We start from the raw sequence: 18,386 nt of genomic DNA, 5'->3' as shown, positions 1-18,386 counted from the left end.
CGAATCGACGGTTCGTGGGCCCAATTCTGAGGTCGGAGCCCAGATCAGCGGTTTGCCCGATTTGCCGTTGCACGCGGTTCGGTCCAGCTCCTCTCCAATAACTTACCCCATCTGTCCTACATCACCCCGTGGAGCTCGTCTCCAATTAACCGGGCACCGCAAACGAACGAAAGCGAAAAAACAGCAGGACTCGACGCCCACTGCCGAAATTATTGGGGTTGTTCTTAACGTTGTCAGTTTTTTTGTTTTTTTTGTTTTGGTTCAATTATCGTAAGGTAGGCCCCACAGCCGATCAGAACCGGCAGTTCGGCAGGCCTGCGCGCGACACGTGGTAGGGGTGGCGACGACAAGGCTTGACAGGCCATGCCATTTCATGCGGGGGGCGTTGGATAGCCAACCCATGGTCATATGGCATGGCTCAAACGTGGCTTATATACTTTTAGGCGTTATAAGCTAACGGATGCGATCATACCAACTCACATGCACCGGATCCCATCAGAACTCCGAAGTTAAGCGAGTTTGGTCGAGAGTAGTACTAGGATGGGTGACCTCCTGGGAAGTCCTCGTGTTGCATCCCTTCTTTTTTTGGCTTGTTGACGTTTCAATTGTCGTGGGCGTTTGCTTTCCGTCATCTTATTCATCTGGATGTCTTTGTTTTATCACGACCCCTTGGCGCAGCGTGACAATCGGGGCACACTATGATTAAATAGTCCTAGAAAGCCTAGGATTAACGAAGGAATTAAAATAGGAAAATAACACAGTTACCAAAAACTTCAAAAACTTGATCTCGGGCTAGTAAACGACGTCGGATGCCCGAAAAAGCCCACGACTCATGGCAACGCAATGAGTTTTACTCGCGACGCCGTTGCCTTCGAATCGACGGTTCGTGGGCCCAATTCTGAGGTCGGAGCCCAGATCAGCGGTTTGCCCGATTTGCCGTTGCACGCGCGTCGGTCCAGCTCCTCTCCAATAACTTACGCCATCTGTCCTACATCACCCCGTGGAGCTCGTCTCCAATTAACCGGGCACCGCAAACGAACGAAAGCGAAAAAACAGCAGGACTCGACGCCCACTGCCGAAATTATTGGGGTTGTTCTTAACGTTGTCAGTTTTTTTGTTTTTTTTGTTTTGGTTCAATTATCGTAAGGTAGGCCCCACAGCCGATCAGAACCGGCAGTTCGGCAGGCCTGCGCGCGACACGTGGTAGGGGTGGCGACGACAAGGCTTGACAGGCCATGCCATTTCATGCGGGGGGCGTTGGATAGCCAACCCATGGTCATATGGCATGGCTCAAACGTGGCTTATATACTTTTAGGCGTTATAAGCTAACGGATGCGATCATACCAACTCACATGCACCGGATCCCATCAGAACTCCGAAGTTAAGCGAGTTTGGTCGAGAGTAGTACTAGGATGGGTGACCTCCTGGGAAGTCCTCGTGTTGCATCCCTTCTTTTTTTGGCTTGTTGACGTTTCAATTGTCGTGGGCGTTTGCTTTCCGTCATCTTATTCATCTGGATGTCTTTGTTTTATCACGACCCCTTGGCGCAGCGTGACAATCGGGGCACACTATGATTAAATAGTCCTAGAAAGCCTAGGATTAACGAAGGAATTAAAATAGGAAAATAACACAGTTACCAAAAACTTCAAAAACTTGATCTCGGGCTAGTAAACGACGTCGGATGCCCGAAAAAGCCCACGACTCATGGCAACGCAATGAGTTTTACTCGCGACGCCGTTGCCTTCGAATCGACGGTTCGTGGGCCCAATTCTGAGGTCGGAGCCCAGATCAGCGGTTTGCCCGATTTGCCGTTGCACGCGCGTCGGTCCAGCTCCTCTCCAATAACTTACGCCATCTGTCCTACATCACCCCGTGGAGCTCGTCTCCAATTAACCGGGCACCGCAAACGAACGAAAGCGAAAAAACAGCAGGACTCGACGCCCACTGCCGAAATTATTGGGGTTGTTCTTAACGTTGTCAGTTTTTTTGTTTTTTTTGTTTTGGTTCAATTATCGTAAGGTAGGCCCCACAGCTGATCGGAACCAGCAGTTCGGCAGGCCTGCGCGCGACACGTGGTAGGGGTGGCGACGACAAGGCTTGACAGGCCATGCCATTTCATGCGGGGGGCGTTGGATAGCCAACCCATGGTCATATGGCATGGCTCAAACGTGGCTTATATACTTTTAGGCGTTATAAGCTAACGGATGCGATCATACCAACTCACATGCACCGGATCCCATCAGAACTCCGAAGTTAAGCGAGTTTGGGCGAGAGTAGTACTAGGATGGGTGACCTCCTGGGAAGTCCTCGTGTTGCATCCCTTCTTTTTTTGCCTTGTTGACGTTTCAATTGTCGTGGGCGTTTGCTTTCCGTCATCTTATTCATCTGGATGTCTTTGTATTGTCACGACCCCTTGGCGCAGTGTGACAATCGGGCCACACTATGATTAAATACTCCTAGAAAGCCTAGGATTAACGAAGGAATTAAAATAGGAAAATAACACAGTTACCAAAAACTTCAAAAACTGGATCTCGGGCTAGTAAACGACGTCGGATGCCCGAAAAAGCCCACGACTCATGGCAACGCAATGAGTTTTACTCGCGACGCCGTTGCCTTCGAATCGACGGTTCGTGGGCCCAATTCTGAGGTCGGAGCCCAGATCAGCGGTTTGCCCGATTTGCCGTTGCACGCGCGTCGGTCCAGCTCCTCTCCAATAACTTACCCCATCTGTCCTACATCACCCCGTGGAGCTCGTCTCCAATTAACCGGGCACCGCAAACGAACGAAAGCGAAAAAACAGCAGGACTCGACGCCCACTGCCGAAATTATTGGGGTTGTTCTTAACGTTGTCAGTTTTTTTGTTTTTTTTGTTTTGGTTCAATTATCGTAAGGTAGGCCCCACAGCCGATCGGAACCGGCAGTTCGGCAGGCCTGCGCGCGACACGTTTTAGGGGTGGCGACGACAAGGCTTGACAGGCCATGCCATTTCATGCGGGGGGCGTTGGATAGCCAACCCATGGTCATATGGCATGGCTCAAACGTGGCTTATATACTTTTAGGCGTTATAAGCTAACGGATGTGATCATACCAACTCACATGCACCGGATCCCATCAGAACTCCGAAGTTAAGTGAGTTTGGGCGAGAGTAGTACTAGGATGGGTGACCTCCTGGGAAGTCCTCGTGTTGCATCCCTTCTTTTTTTGCCTTGTTGACGTTTCAATTGTCGTGGGCGTTTGCTTTCCGTCATCTTATTCATCTGGATGTCTTTGTTTTATCACGACCCCTTGGCGCAGCGTGACAATCGGGGCACACTATGATTAAATACTCCTAGAAAGCCTAGGATTAACGAAGGAATTAAAATAGGAAAATAACACAGTTACCAAAAACTTCAAAAACTGGATCTCGGGCTAGTAAACGACTTCGGATGCCCGAAAAAGCCCACGACTCATGGCAACGCAATGAGTTTTTACGTAACCCTAGCCACTGCGCTTTTGCATTTTGCGCGGCCCTTACGGCCTATCCCCTTAGGTCACCCCACCTGGTCCCCAACCCCTTTAATTACAGTTCCGCCTTTCAGCGTTTTTGAGAAACGAAAGTCGTCACGCCTTCCTATGAAGCCAATTTTTCTGGCTTGGGACCGTGAGAGAGACCTCTGCTTGTCGACACGTCTCTCCCTTTGTTTCCCGTGACTCACAGGTGTCGAGACTTTAGGGCCCACTTTTTCTATTTTACTGAGTCCTCGCTCTTTGTGCTTCTGACTTGGTTTCTTTGTTTTATTTACTTTCTTCGCTTTTGGGCTTTTGGGCTTTCGTTTGGGTTGGGCTTTCATTTGGTTTTTGCGTTTCATTGGGTTGGATTTCTGCATGTGTAAGACTGTTGTTAGGGCTTACTGTTTTATTTGTTTCTGTTTGGTTTCGTTTTTGTTTTTGTTTTTGCAACCGTGTTGTAGTTGTTTTTTTCGTGTTTGTTCTTGTATTTAACTGCTTTATTCCCTTTAATTCTTGTTATAACGTTGTTGATGTCTGAATTCTTTAACATTGAGGACAATGTTTATTTCTAAGTTTGGGAAGGGATAGCAAGTCTTTTTCGTTTCGCTTTAATTCTTGCTTTAATTTGTTCTGTTTTCTTTTCAGTTTTGAGTCTTTGTGTTTTCAAGTCACTTTCCGGACATATATGATGAGATTGTGATGAATGTTTAAATGACTTGATTGAAAATGCTCTAAAAAAAAAAAAATTAAAAAAAAAAAATTAAAAAATTTGTTATTCACTAAATGGCATCGTTCTAGCATGATATGTTTGAAACCCTCTACGCACTTGCCATTTGTTTCATAATTCTCCAGTTGAGGGACTTGCATGATCCAAAGAATTGTATCAAGCATGAATTAGACTTGTATAACCATATAATGTGAGCTTTGAGCCTTGTGCTTCAATTCATGAGTGTTATACACATATTCCACTTTTCTTGTCATCTGAGTTGTTGTTTGATCTCATTATTCATTGATTTGGTTGAGCACTTAAAAGTTACTCATTCTTGTGCAATTTGATTACATGACATTTGAGAAATGATATTAAGGCCCTCTTTGGACCGTTTGTGCCTTTCAAGCTAACCCTATGCATGCTTAAGCATGATTTTCCATTGTTAACCACCTTGAGCCTATATGTATGCCTTTTCTTTCAAGTAACCAGTTATTACTTCTAGCCTTAGCCTGAAAAACAAGAATTTACCTTTCTAAGGAACTCGTGAGCTTTAATTTAGATGTGTTTTTCATGCTAAGTTTGGGAAGGGTTATTACTTTCAAAAAAAAAAAAAAAAAAAAAAAAAGGGTGAAAGAAAAGAGAAAAGTCGTGGTTAAGTGGCAATGGTTTCAAATTCAATTCCATGTTTCTTGGTTGTTCAAATGGAAGGAAGGAGTGTGAATCATAATTAGTGGAGGTATAAGGCTTTGTGGTCTATTTGATCACCCAAAAAATAATAAAAGAATGAAAATTTCAAGCGTGATGTTTCAAAGTCTTTTAGTCAACGATTATATGCTCTTACATTGTGAGTTCCTTGGACTTTGTTGTATCCTTATCCTTCATTTCTTACTCACCTTACACCCTTAGCCCCATTACAACCTATAATAAAGACCTAAATTGATCCTAGATGTCATGTGGTTGAATTGCACACATTCTTCTTTTAAGTGTTTAGCATCCTTCTTGAGATCATATTCATGCATGTTTTTCAGCTTGCTAATTTTGAGTTAAGTCCCTTATGGTTTAACTCTATTCTCATGTCTATTATTGAGTGATGCATTGTAACCCTCTTCCGAGTGATTCATTTGTGAGAGGACAACTTAGGTGAGATTTGAAGTTACATTTGTGCTGGGTATGATTTTTGAAGTTGTGTGAAAACTGAAATTGGAGAATGAGTTCCATTTGGCCATCACACTACTACACTTTGAACATGTTGTGTTCTGAACTTTGCTGCCTTGTGAATAATGTCTAAAATGAGTTTTCTTTGTGAAAACTTTTAAGTCATTTGCATAAGTCGCTCTCTCTTTGGAAAGTGTTCGGAAAGTTTTGTTTCGAATCTTGTTTTAGTTTCTGTTTTGCTCGAGGACTAGCAAAAGATAAGTTTGGGAAGTTTGTTCGGTTCATTTTTACACATGATTTTTCATGTTATTCACCCACTATTTTGAGTTAGTTCTTGACATTTTATAGCTTTTTACTTCCTTTTTGTGTTTTCTTAGATTTTACCTTGGTTGGAATGAAAATGAGCTAAAAGTGCATTATTAGTTATAAATTCTGTTTTTGTTCATTTTCGTAGGTCAACTTCTTGGCCTGGGATCAACATGCTCTGGTGCTCGGATGAGGTCATGATCTTCATGAGATTTGTTCCAATGGATGTTAACTACAACATATCCAAATTTGAGCTCCATTGGACAAGTATTGCCTATCCAACCAATCCAGCATGTTACCACAGCTCTGGAAATCCGGATTTGGCCAGCTTTTACCTCCTTTGTGTCATCTTAATTTCTTGTTACCATAACTCTTGGTAACAAGGAATTACCTTTGTAAAAGAGATATTTTCTGAAGTATTTGGCATCTTTGTGAGTCAATGCTTCATAATGGCAAGGGGACAATGGGCAAAAGCTTTAGAGAAAGAATGAGTTTTATATTAAAAGTGTGAGTAGGAAAAGATGGGAAAAGGAGCAAAAGCAATTGGCAATCAGATATGGAGGGAGCCTTTGAACGTGGAAAGCAATTCAATTCTGAATTCTACACAATTGAGAGCAGATTTTGGAGAGTTTTTGGAGCTTGGAGAAAGCCAAGGTGCAGCCAAGAAAAGTGGAGAAGAAGACTTCCACCATTGATGATCTTGAAGCTTTCATCATTTTCTGAAAATCTGTAAACTCTTTCTAATTTCATTTTGAGTTTGTATTTGAAATAAGTATGAGCAACTAAACTCTATAGCTAGGGCTTAGGTTGAAGCCCTAAACATGATTACCTTATTGTTTTGATACTTGAGTGTATGAATTTCTAGATATTGTTGATGAATTCCAATTCACCAAATTAATCTATCCTTGATGTGTGTTTTTCCTTGGTTGGCCATCTTTGAAAGCATGCTTCTTGAGATTGTTGGGATTATGTGTATCTTCATGTTATCCTAAGCAATAAATGGATGAAGTAAGAATCATCCATGTGAATTGGTTTCTTGAATACCTAATGTAAACACCATGCTATTAGGATTCTTGTGATGTTCATATTCTCTTTGAACTTAATGGGTTCTCCTTGTAATTGAATCAAAGTACGAACCATACCTAGGTTCGGTTATGAGGAGGGCACAGTATTGTAGCACGAACCATGCACTTTACGTATATTAGAGAGAATCAATGCGTCTTGAGCCACGACCCATGGCCTTGATTGCGAACATTTTCATCAACACGTTTAGAGTTCATCACTTGAGTATTCATGAACTTGGGTAGAATTGTTTAGGGTGGATTCCGAAACCCTAGTGTTTGTTACTTTTTAATTCCACTCTTTGATATTTCATCTCTGCCTTTCTCATTTAAATTCAAAGTCCATTTACTTTCATGCAATAGAAATAGGTCACTTGAAACAAATCAAAACCCCCCCAATGTGTGTGTGAGTTGTGTGTTTGATACGTGGTGTGTCTTTGATACTGAATTTTATTTGTTTCCGTAATTGTTTTGGACATTTGGTCCGCGTTGTGTTCTTGCATTTTCTGTTCTGAATCCAACCGTATAAATAACGTGAATTTTGGACGTACGGTTGGAAAGTTATAGGCAAAACACTGGACAGAGGTCGAAACTGAAAAACAGAGAAACGAATCTGCCCAAAAACGACCGGTCGTTACTGTTCACGACCGGTCGCTCATCACACGTTTATTGAAATTTCGACTCTGCCCAAAAACGACCGGTCGTCACTGTTCACGCGACCGGTCGCACTGTTCACTGTTCACGGCATTGTTCATGTCACTGTTTACTGTTCACGGTACTGTTCACATGTGATAAACAGGTGATAAAATGGCGATAGAAAATGCTGTTTGTGTTTTTCTTTAGTTTTCTTGTGTTGTTTCATTTCTTTTGCACTTCTTTACTTATTTTTAGTTTCCATTTTGCATTTGCGTATTTGTGGTGTGTCAATTAAGTGTTCTTTACGTACTCAAATTAGAACTTATAGGGAGCCGACAAGTTCTTCGTGGGATCGACCCCGTACTTACATAATCTATACTTCATTAGATTCGTGCACTTGCGGGTATTTTTAATTGGTTGTTTGCACATTAATTTGTGTCCTTTTAGGAATGCAACAATTTTTGGCGCCGTTACCGAGGAACTAGCACGGTTGCTTATCTGTTTTGTTTGAGTATGTTTAGAGTACTTAGTTTTATTTTTGTTTATTGATTGTTGTTTCATTTTATCTTGATTTGTTTTTGTTTCTTTTTCTTATAGGAACATCCGAGGAGTCACCTTCACCATCTCCAATGGCAGCCGCAACTAAAATTGTGGAACTTACTATGTAAGAATACTCCAATAAATTTGTGATGGAGGAAGCAAATGTTTTTGGCTCATTTCATAATGAGTTGCCTATGAATGAATATTTCCGACAAACATACAATCCGGAGTGGAGAAATCATTCAAACTTCTGGTGGACTGACAATCCAAATTTTCAACAAGGGTCATATCAACCATATCAAGGCCAACATAATACTTGTCCACCTTATGGTCAACCCCAATATTATAATCCACCACCACTTAGTCAATCTCACCAACCACCTCAAGGACCAACTTTGGAAGAAATTGTTGCTTCAATGGTTAGAAACACAGATAATTTCATCATGCAGAGGAATGACACTCACATGCAGAGGGGTGGCGACGACAAGGCTTGACAGGCCATGCCATTTCATGCGGGGGGCGTTGGATAGCCAACCCATGGTCATATGGCATGGCTCAAACGTGGCTTATATACTTTTAGGCGTTATAAGCTAACGGATGCGATCGTACCAACTCACATGCACCGGATCCCATCAGAACTCCGAAGTTAAGCGAGTTTGGGCGAGAGTAGTACTAGGATGGGTGACCTCCTGGGAAGTCCTCGTGTTGCATCCCTTCTTTTTTTGCCTTGTTGACGTTTCAATTGTCGTGGGCGTTTGCTTTCCGTCATCTTATTCATCTGGATGTCTTTGTTTTATCACGACCCCTTGGCGCAGCGTGACAATCGGGGCACACTATGATTAAATACTCCTAGAAAGCCTAGGATTAACGAAGGAATTAAAATAGGAAAATAACACAGTTACCAAAAACTTCAAAAACTGGATTTCGGGCTAGTAAACGACGTCGGATGCCCGAAAAAGCCCACGACTCATGGCAACGCAATGAGTTTTACTCGCGACGCCGTTGCCTTCGAATCGACGGTTCGTGGGCCCAATTCTGAGGTCGGAGCCCAGATCAGCGGTTTGCCCGATTTGCCGTTGCACGCGCGTCGGTCCAGCTCCTCTCCAATAACTTACGCCATCTGTCCTACATCACCCCGTGGAGCTCGTCTCCAGTTAACCGGGCACCGCAAACGAACGAAAGCGAAAAAACAGCAGGACTCGACGCCCACTGCCGAAATTATTGGGGTTGTTCTTAACGTTGTCAGTTTTTTTGTTTTTTTTGTTTTGGTTCAATTATCGTAAGGTAGGCCCCACAGCCGATCGGAACCGGCAGTTCGGCAGGCCTGCGCGCGACACGTGGTAGGGGTGGCGACGACAAGGCTTGACAGGCCATGCCATTTCATGCGGGGGGCGTTGGATAGCCAACCCATGGTCATATGGCATGGCTCAAACGTGGCTTATATACTTTTAGGCGTTATAAGCTAACGGATGCGATCGTACCAACTCACATGCACCGGATCCCATCAGAACTCCGAAGTTAAGCGAGTTTGGGCGAGAGTAGTACTAGGATGGGTGACCTCCTGGGAAGTCCTCGTGTTGCATCCCTTCTTTTTTTGCCTTGTTGACGTTTCAATTGTCGTGGGCGTTTGCTTTCCGTCATCTTATTCATCTGGATGTCTTTGTTTTATCACGACCCCTTGGCGCAGCGTGACAATCGGGGCACACTATGATTAAATACTCCTAGAAAGCCTAGGATTAACGAAGGAATTAAAATAGGAAAATAACACAGTTACCAAAAACTTCAAAAACTGGATTTCGGGCTAGTAAACGACGTCGGATGCCCGAAAAAGCCCACGACTCATGGCAACGCAATGAGTTTTACTCGCGACGCCGTTGCCTTCGAATCGACGGTTTGTGGGCCCAATTCTGAGGTCGGAGCCCAGATCAGCGGTCTGCCCGATTTGCCGTTGCACGCGCGTCGGTCCAGCTCCTCTCCAATAACTTACGCCATCTGTCCTACATCACCCCGTGGAGCTCGTCTCCAATTAACCGGGCACCGCAAACGAACGAAAGCGAAAAAACAACAGGACTCGACGCCCACTGCCGAAATTATTGGGGTTGTTCTTAACGTTGTCAGTTTTGGCGAGAGTAGTACTAGGATGGGTGACCTCCTGGGAAGTCCTCGTGTTGCATCCCTTCTTTTTTTGCCTTGTGGACGTTTCAATTGTCGTGGGCGTTTGCATTCCGTCATCTTATTCATCTAGATGTCTTTGTTTTATCACGACCCCGTGGCGCAGCGTGACAATCGGGGCACACTATGATTAAATACTCCTAGAAAGCCTAGGATTAACGAAGGAATTAAAATAGGAAAATAACACAGTTACCAAAAACTTCAAAAACTGGATTTCGGGCTAGTAAACGACGTCGGATGCCCGAAAAAGTCCACGACTCATGGCAACGCAATGAGTTTTACTCGCGACGCCGTTGCCTTCGAATCGACGGTTCGTGGGCCCAATTCTGAGGTCGGAGCCCAGATCAGCGGTTTGCCCGATTTGCCGTTGCACGCGCGTCGGTCCAGCTCCTCTCCAATAACTTACGCCATCTGTCCTACATCACCCCGTGGAGCTCGTCTCCAATTAACCGGGCACCGCAAATGAACGAAAGCGAAAAAACAACAGGACTCGACGCCCACTGCCGAAATTATTGGGGTTGTTCTTAACGTTGTCAGTTTTTTTGTTTTTTTTGGTTTTGGTTCAATTATCGTAAGGTAGGCCCCACAGCCGATCGGAACCGGCAGTTCGGCAGGCCTGCGCGCGACACATGGTAGGGGTGGCGACGACAAGGCCTGACAGGCCATGCCATTTCATGCGGGGGGCGTTGGATAGCCAACCCATGGTCATATGGCATGGCTCAAACGTGGCTTATATACTTTTAGGCGTTATAAGCAAACGGATGCGATCATACCAACTCACATGCACCGGATCCCATCAGAACTCCGAAGTTAATCGAGTTTGGGCGAGAGTAGTACTAGGATGGGTGACCTCCTGGGAAGTCCTCGTGTTGCATCCCTTCTTCTTTTGCCTTGTTGACGTTTTAATTGTCGTGAGCGTTTGCTTTCCGTCATCTTATTCATCTGGATGTCTTTGTTTTATCACGACCCCGTGGCGCAGCGTGACAATCGGGGCACACTATGATTAAATACTCCTAGAAAGCCTAGGATTAACGAAGGAATTAAAATAGGAAAATAACACAGTTACCAAAAACTTCAAAAACTGGATTTCGGGCTAGTAAACGACGTCGGATGCCCGAAAAAGTCCACGACTCATGGCAACGCAATGAGTTTTACTCGCGACGCCGTTGCCTTCGAATCGACGGTTCGTGGGCCCAATTCTGAGGTCGGAGCCCAGATCAGCGGTTTGCCCGATTTGCCGTTGCACGCGCGTCGGTCCAGCTCCTCTCCAATAACTTACGCCATCTGTCCTACATCACCCCGTGGAGCTCGTCTCCAATTAACCGGGCACCGCAAATGAACGAAAGCGAAAAAACAACAGGACTCGACGCCCACTGCCGAAATTATTGGGGTTGTTCTTAACGTTGTCAGTTTTTTTGTTTTTTTTTGTTTTGGTTCAATTATCGTAAGGTAGGCCCCACAGCCGATCGGAACCGGCAGTTCGGCAGGCCTGCGCGCGACACATGGTAGGGGTGGCGACGACAAGGCCTGACAGGCCATGCCATTTCATGCGGGGGGCGTTGGATAGCCAACCCATGGTCATATGGCATGGCTCAAACGTGGCTTATATACTTTTAGGCGTTATAAGCTAACGGATGCGATCATACCAACTCACATGCACCGGATCCCATCAGAACTCCGAAGTTAAGCGAGTTTGGGCGAGAGTAGTACTAGGATGGGTGACATCCTGGGAAGTCCTCGTGTTGCATCCCTTCTTTTTTTGCCTTGTTGACGTTTCAATTGTCGTGGGCGTTTGCTTTCCGTCATCTTATTCATCTGGATGTCTATGTTTTCTCACGACCCCGTGGCGCAGCGTGACAATCGGGGCACACTATGATTATATACTCCTAGAAAGCCTAGGATTAACGAAGGAATTAAAATAGGAAAATAACACAGTTACCAAAAACTTCAAAAACTGGATTTCGGGCTAGTAGACGACGTCGGATGCCCGAAAAAGCCCACGACTCATGGCAACGCAATGAGTTTTACTCGCGACGCCGTTGCCTTCGAATCGACGGTTCGTGGGCCCAATTCTGAGGTCGGAGCCCAGATCAGCGGTTTGCCCGATTTGCCGTTGCACGCGCGTCGGTCCAGCTCCTCTCCAATAACTTACGCCATCTGTCCTACATCACCCCGTTTAGCTCGTCTCCAATTAACCGGGCACCGCAAACGAACGAAAGAGAAAAAACAACAGGACTCGACGCCCACGGCCGAAGTTATTGGGGTTGTTCTTAACGTTGTCAGTTTTTTTGTTTTTTTTATTTTGGTTCAATTATCGTAAGGTAGGCCCACAGCCGATCGGAACCGGCAGTTCGGCAGGCCTGCGCGCGACACATGATAGCGGTGGCGACGACAAGGCTTGACAGGCCATGCCATTTCATGCAGGGGGCGTTGGATAGCCAACCCATGGTCATATGGCATGGCTCAAACGTGGCTTATATACTTTTAGGCGTTATAAGCTAACGGATGCGATCATACCAACTCACATGCACCGGATCCCATCGGAACTCCGAAGCTAAGCGAGTTTGGGCGAGAGTAGTACTAGGATGGGTGACCTCCTGGGAAGTCCTCGTGTTGCATCCCTTCTTTTTTTGCCTTGTTGACGTTTAAATTGTCGTGGGTTTGCTTTCCGTCATCTTATTCATCTGGATGTCTTTGTTTTATCACGACCCCTTGGCGCAGCGTGACAATCGGGGCACACTATGATTAAATACTCCTAGAAAGCCTAGGATTGACGAAGGAATTAAAATAGGAAAATAACACAGTTACCAAAAACTTCAAAAACTGGATTTCGGGCTAGTAAACGACGTCGGATGCCCGAAAAAGCCCACAACTCATGGCAACGCGATGAGTTTTACTCGCGACGCCGTTGCCTTCGAATCGACGGTTCGTGGGCCCAATTCTGAGGTCGGAGCCCAGATCAGCGGTTTGCCCGATTTGCCGTTGCACGCGCGTCGGTCCAGCTCCTCTCCAATAACTTACGCCATCTGTCCTACATCACCCCGTGGAGCTCTTCTCCAATTAACCGGGCACCGCAAACGAACGGAAGCGAAAAAACAATAGGACTCGACGCCCACTGCCGAAATTATTGGGGTTGTTCTTAACGTTGTCAGTTTTTTTGTTTTTTTTTGTTTTGGTTCAATTATCGTAAGGTAGGCCCCACAGCCGATCGGAACCGTCAGTTCGGCAGGCCTGCGCGCGACACATGGTAAGGGTGGCGACGACAAGGCTTGACAGGCCATGCCATTTCATGCGTGGGGCGTTGGATAGCCAACCCATGGTCATATGGCATGGCTCAAACGTGGCTTATATACTTTTAGGCGTTATAAGCTAACGGATGCGATCATACCAACTCACATGCACCGGATCCCATCAGAACTCCGAAGCTAAGCGAGTTTGGGCGAGAGTAGTACTAGGATGGGTGACCTCCTGGGAAGTCCTCGTGTTGCATCCCTTCTTTTTTTGCCTTGTTGACGTTTAAATTGTCGTGGGTTTGCTTTCCGTCATCTTATTCATCTGGATGTCTTTGTTTTATCACGACCCCTTGGCGCAGCGTGACAATCGGGGCACACTATGATTAAATACTCCTAGAAAGCCTAGGATTGACGAAGGAATTAAAATAGGAAAATAACACAGTTACCAAAAACTTCAAAAACTGGATTTCGGGCTAGTAAACGACGTCGGATGCCCGAAAAAGCCCACAACTCATGGCAACGCGATGAGTTTTACTCGCGACGCCGTTGCCTTCGAATCGACGGTTCGTGGGCCCAATTCTGAGGTCGGAGCCCAGATCAGCGGTTTGCCCGATTTGCCGTTGCACGCGCGTCGGTCCAGCTCCTCTCCAATAACTTACGCCATCTGTCCTACATCACCCCGTGGAGCTCTTCTCCAATTAACCGGGCACCGCAAACGAACGGAAGCGAAAAAACAATAGGACTCGACGCCCACTGCCGAAATTATTGGGGTTGTTCTTAACGTTGTCAGTTTTTTTGTTTATTTTTGTTTTGGTTCAATTATCGTAAGGTAGGCCCCACAGCCGATCGGAACCGTCAGTTCGGCAGGCCTGCGCGCGACACATGGTAAGGGTGGTGACGACAAGGCTTGACAGGCCATGCCATTTCATGCGTGGGGCGTTGGATAGCCAACCCATGGTCATATGGCATGGCTCAAACGTGGCTTATATACTTTTAGGCGTTATAAGCTAACGGATGCGATCACACCAACTCACATGCACCGGATCCCATCAGAACTCCGAAGTTAAGCGAGTTTGGGTGAGAGTAGTACTAGGATGGGTGACCTCATGGGAAGTCCTCGTGTTGCATCCCTTCTTTTTTTGCCTTGTTGACGTTTCAATTGTCGTGGGCGTTTGCTTTCCGTCATCTTATTCATCTGGATGTCTTTGTTTTATCACGACCCCTTGGCGCAGCGTGACAATCGGGGCACACTATGATTAAATACTCCTAGAAAGCCTAGGATTAACGAAGGAATTAAAATAGGAAAATAACACAGTTACCAAAAACTTCAAAAACTGGATTTCGGGCTAGTAAACGACGTCGGATGCCCGAAAAAGCCCACGACACATGGCAACGCGATGAGTTTTACTCGCGACGCCGTTGCCTTCGAATCGACGGTTCGTGGGCCCAATTCTGAGGTCGGAGCCCAGATCAGCGGTTTGCCCGATTTGCCGTTGCACGCGCTTCGGTCCAGCTCCTCTCCAATAACTTACACCATCTGTCCTACATCACCCCGTGGAGCTCGTCTCCAATTAACCGGGCACCGCAAACGAACGAAAGCGAAAAAACAACAGGACTCGACGCCCACTGCCGAAATTATTGGGGTTGTTCTTAACGTTGTCAGTTTTTTTGTTTTTTTTGTTTTGGTTCAATTATCGTAAGGTAGGCCCCACAGCCGATCGGAAACGGCAGTTCGGCAGGCCTGCGCGCGACACATGGTAAGGGTGGCGACGACAAGGCTTGACAGGCCATGCCATTTCATGCGGGGGGCGTTGGATAGCCAACCCATGGTCATATGGCATGGCTCAAACGTGGCTTATATACTTTTAGGCGTTATAAGCTAACGGATGCGATCACACCAACTCACATGCACCGGATCCCATCAGAACTCCGAAGTTAAGCGAGTTTGGGCGAGAGTAGTTCTAGGATGGGTGACCTCCTGGGAAGTCCTCGTGTTGCATCCCTTCTTTTTTTGCCTTGTTGACGTTTCAATTGTCGTGGGCGTTTGCTTTCCGTCATCTTATTCATCTGGATGTCTTTGTTTTAACACGACCCGTTGGCGCAGCGTGACAATCGGGGCACACTATGATTAAATACTCCTAGAAAGCCTAGGATTAACAAAGGAATTAAAATAGGAAAATAACACAGTTACCAAAAACTTCAAAAACTGGATTTCGGGCTAGTAAACGACGTCGGATGCCCGAAAAAGCCAACGACTCATGGCAACGCAATGAGTTTTACTCGCGACGCCATTGCCTTCGAATCGACGGTTCGTGGGCCCAATTCTGAGGTCGGAGCCCAGATCAGCGGTTTGCCCGATTCGCCGTTGCACGCGCTTCGGTCCAGCTCCTCTCCAATAACTTACGCCATCTGTCCTACATCACCCCGTGGAGCTCGTCTCCAATTAACCGGGCACCGCAAACGAACGAAAGCGAAAAAACAACAGGACTCGACGCCCACTGCCGAAATTATTGGGGTTGCTCTTAACGTTGTCAGTTTTTTTGTTTTTTTTGGTTTGGTTCAATTATCGTAAGGTAGGCCCCACAGCCGATCGGAACCGGCAGTTCGGCAGGCCTGCGCGCGACACATGGTAAGAGTGGCGACGACAAGGCTTGACAGGCCATGCCATTTCATGCGGGGGGCGTTGGATAGCCAACCCATGGTCATATGGCATGGCTCAAACGTGGCTTATATACTTTTAGGCGTTATAAGCAAACGGATGCGATCACACCAACTCACATGCACCGGATCCCATCAGAACTCCGAAGTTAAGCGAGTTTGGGCGAGAGTAGTACTAGGATGGGTGACCTCCTGGGAAGTCCTCGTGTTGCATCCCTTCTTTTTTTGCCTTGTTGACGTTTCAATTGTCGTGGGCGTTTGCTTTCCGTCATCTTATTCATCTGGATGTCTTTGTTTTAACACGACCCGTTGGCGCAGCGTGACAATCGGGGCACACTATGATTAAATACTCCTAGAAAGCCTAGGATTAACAAAGGAATTAAAATAGGAAAATAACACAGTTACCAAAAACTTCAAAAACTGGATTTCGGGCTAGTAAACGACGTCGGATGCCCGAAAAAGCCAACGACTCATGGCAACGCAATGAGTTTTACTCGCGACGCCATTGCCTTCGAATCGACGGTTCGTGGGCCCAATTCTGAGGTCGGAGCCCAGATCAGCGGTTTGCCCGATTCGCCGTTGCACGCGCTTCGGTCCAGCTCCTCTCCAATAACTTACGCCATCTGTCCTACATCACCCCGTGGAGCTCGTCTCCAATTAACCGGGCACCGCAAACGAACGAAAGCGAAAAAACAACAGGACTCGACGCCCACTGCCGAAATTATTGGGGTTGCTCTTAACGTTGTCAGTTTTTTTGTTTTTTTTGGTTTGGTTCAATTATCGTAAGGTAGGCCCCACAGCCGATCGGAACCGGCAGTTCGGCAGGCCTGCGCGCGACACATGGTAAGAGTGGCGACGACAAGGCTTGACAGGCCATGCCATTTCATGCGGGGGGCGTTGGATAGCCAACCCATGGTCATATGGCATGGCTCAAACGTGGCTTATATACTTTTAGGCGTTATAAGCAAACGGATGCGATCACACCAACTCACATGCACCGGATCCCATCAGAACTCCGAAGTTAAGCGAGTTTGGGCGAGAGTAGTACTAGGATGGGTGACCTCCTGGGAAGTCCTCGTGTTGCATCCCTTCTTTTTTTGCCTTGTTGACGTTTCAATTGTCGTGGGCGTTTGCTTTCCGTCATCTTATTCATCTGGATGTCTTTGTTTTAACACGACCCGTTGGCGCAGCGTGACAATCGGGGCACACTATGATTAAATACTCCTAGAAAGCCTAGGATTAACAAAGGAATTAAAATAGGAAAATAACACAGTTACCAAAAACTTCAAAAACTGGATTTCGGGCTAGTAAACGACGTCGGATGCCCGAAAAAGCCAACGACTCATGGCAACGCAATGAGTTTTACTCGCGACGCCATTGCCTTCGAATCGACGGTTCGTGGGCCCAATTCTGAGGTCGGAGCCCAGATCAGCGGTTTGCCCGATTCGCCGTTGCACGCGCTTCGGTCCAGCTCCTCTCCAATAACTTACGCCATCTGTCCTACATCACCCCGTGGAGCTCGTCTCCAATTAACCGGGCACCGCAAACGAACGAAAGCGAAAAAACAACAGGACTCGACGCCCACTGCCGAAATTATTGGGGTTGCTCTTAACGTTGTCAGTTTTTTTGTTTTTTTTGGTTTGGTTCAATTATCGTAAGGTAGGCCCCACAGCCGATCGGAACCGGCAGTTCGGCAGGCCTGCGCGCGACACATGGTAAGAGTGGCGACGACAAGGCTTGACAGGCCATGCCATTTCATGCGGGGGGCGTTGGATAGCCAACCCATGGTCATATGGCATGGCTCAAACGTGGCTTATATACTTTTAGGCGTTATAAGCAAACGGATGCGATCACGCCAACTCACATGCACCGGATCCCATCAGAACTCCGAAGTTAAGCGAGTTTGGGCGAGAGTAGTACTAGGATGGGTGACCTCCTGGGAAGTCCTCGTGTTGCATCCCTTCTTTTTTTGCCTTGTTGACGTTTCAATTGTCGTGGGCGTTTGCTTTCCGTCATCTTATTCATCTGGATGTCTTTGTTTTATCACGACCCCGTGGCGCAGCGTGACAATCGGGGCACACTATGATTAAATACTCCTAGAAAGCCTAGGATTAACGAAGGAATTAAAATAGGAAAATAACACAGTTACCAAAAACTTCAAAAACTGGATTTCGGGCTAGTAAACGACGTCGGATGCCCGAAAAAGTCCACGACTCATGGAAATGCAATGAGTTTTACTCGCGACGCCGTTGCCTTCGAATCGACGGTTCGTGGGCCCAATTCTGAGGTCGGAGCCCAGATCAGCGTTTGCCCGATTTGCCGTTGCACGCGCGTCGGTCCAGCTCCTCTCCAATAACTTACGCCATCTGTCTTACATCACCCCGTGGAGCTCGTCTCCAATTAATCGGGCACCGCAAACGAACGAAA

General features: G+C 46.4%; 15 non-coding genes across 15 annotated transcripts; all 15 read left to right on the top strand.

The window, feature by feature from the left end:
• The first annotated feature begins 458 nt into the window (after window positions 1–458).
• LOC148291697 (5S ribosomal RNA) lies at window positions 459–577 on the top strand. Its single transcript, XR_015826876.1, has one exon. It is a non-coding gene; the product is annotated as a 5S ribosomal RNA (ribosomal RNA).
• Window positions 578–1,330: 753 nt separating this feature from the next.
• LOC148291696 (5S ribosomal RNA) lies at window positions 1,331–1,449 on the top strand. Its single transcript, XR_015826875.1, has one exon. It is a non-coding gene; the product is annotated as a 5S ribosomal RNA (ribosomal RNA).
• A 753-nt stretch (window positions 1,450–2,202) lies between these two features.
• LOC148291695 (5S ribosomal RNA) lies at window positions 2,203–2,321 on the top strand. The gene has a single exon (XR_015827362.1). It is a non-coding gene; the product is annotated as a 5S ribosomal RNA (ribosomal RNA).
• Window positions 2,322–3,074: 753 nt separating this feature from the next.
• LOC148291694 (5S ribosomal RNA) lies at window positions 3,075–3,193 on the top strand. Its single transcript, XR_015827509.1, has one exon. It is a non-coding gene; the product is annotated as a 5S ribosomal RNA (ribosomal RNA).
• Window positions 3,194–8,491: 5,298 nt separating this feature from the next.
• LOC148291693 (5S ribosomal RNA) lies at window positions 8,492–8,610 on the top strand. The gene has a single exon (XR_015826855.1). It is a non-coding gene; the product is annotated as a 5S ribosomal RNA (ribosomal RNA).
• Window positions 8,611–9,363: 753 nt separating this feature from the next.
• LOC148291692 (5S ribosomal RNA) lies at window positions 9,364–9,482 on the top strand. The gene has a single exon (XR_015826854.1). It is a non-coding gene; the product is annotated as a 5S ribosomal RNA (ribosomal RNA).
• Window positions 9,483–10,827: 1,345 nt separating this feature from the next.
• LOC148291691 (5S ribosomal RNA) lies at window positions 10,828–10,946 on the top strand. Its single transcript, XR_015826772.1, has one exon. It is a non-coding gene; the product is annotated as a 5S ribosomal RNA (ribosomal RNA).
• Window positions 10,947–11,700: 754 nt separating this feature from the next.
• Window positions 11,701–11,819, top strand: LOC148291690 (5S ribosomal RNA). The gene has a single exon (XR_015827024.1). It is a non-coding gene; the product is annotated as a 5S ribosomal RNA (ribosomal RNA).
• A 752-nt stretch (window positions 11,820–12,571) lies between these two features.
• On the top strand, window positions 12,572–12,690 carry LOC148291689 (5S ribosomal RNA). Its single transcript, XR_015826691.1, has one exon. It is a non-coding gene; the product is annotated as a 5S ribosomal RNA (ribosomal RNA).
• Window positions 12,691–13,442: 752 nt separating this feature from the next.
• On the top strand, window positions 13,443–13,561 carry LOC148291688 (5S ribosomal RNA). The gene has a single exon (XR_015827583.1). It is a non-coding gene; the product is annotated as a 5S ribosomal RNA (ribosomal RNA).
• Window positions 13,562–14,313: 752 nt separating this feature from the next.
• On the top strand, window positions 14,314–14,432 carry LOC148291687 (5S ribosomal RNA). Its single transcript, XR_015827017.1, has one exon. It is a non-coding gene; the product is annotated as a 5S ribosomal RNA (ribosomal RNA).
• Window positions 14,433–15,185: 753 nt separating this feature from the next.
• Window positions 15,186–15,304, top strand: LOC148291686 (5S ribosomal RNA). The gene has a single exon (XR_015827051.1). It is a non-coding gene; the product is annotated as a 5S ribosomal RNA (ribosomal RNA).
• Window positions 15,305–16,057: 753 nt separating this feature from the next.
• Window positions 16,058–16,176, top strand: LOC148291685 (5S ribosomal RNA). The gene has a single exon (XR_015826806.1). It is a non-coding gene; the product is annotated as a 5S ribosomal RNA (ribosomal RNA).
• A 753-nt stretch (window positions 16,177–16,929) lies between these two features.
• On the top strand, window positions 16,930–17,048 carry LOC148291684 (5S ribosomal RNA). Its single transcript, XR_015826805.1, has one exon. It is a non-coding gene; the product is annotated as a 5S ribosomal RNA (ribosomal RNA).
• A 753-nt stretch (window positions 17,049–17,801) lies between these two features.
• LOC148291683 (5S ribosomal RNA) lies at window positions 17,802–17,920 on the top strand. The gene has a single exon (XR_015826968.1). It is a non-coding gene; the product is annotated as a 5S ribosomal RNA (ribosomal RNA).
• Window positions 17,921–18,386: the final 466 nt, after the last annotated feature.

This window comes from Prunus avium, chromosome 8, assembly GCF_965620075.1.
Source record: "Prunus avium chromosome 8, drPruAviu1.hap1.1, whole genome shotgun sequence".
NCBI lineage: Eukaryota > Viridiplantae > Streptophyta > Magnoliopsida > Rosales > Rosaceae > Prunus > Prunus avium.
The sequence above is the reverse complement of the archived record's forward strand: the minus strand, read 5'-3'. Positions and strand labels throughout refer to the sequence as shown.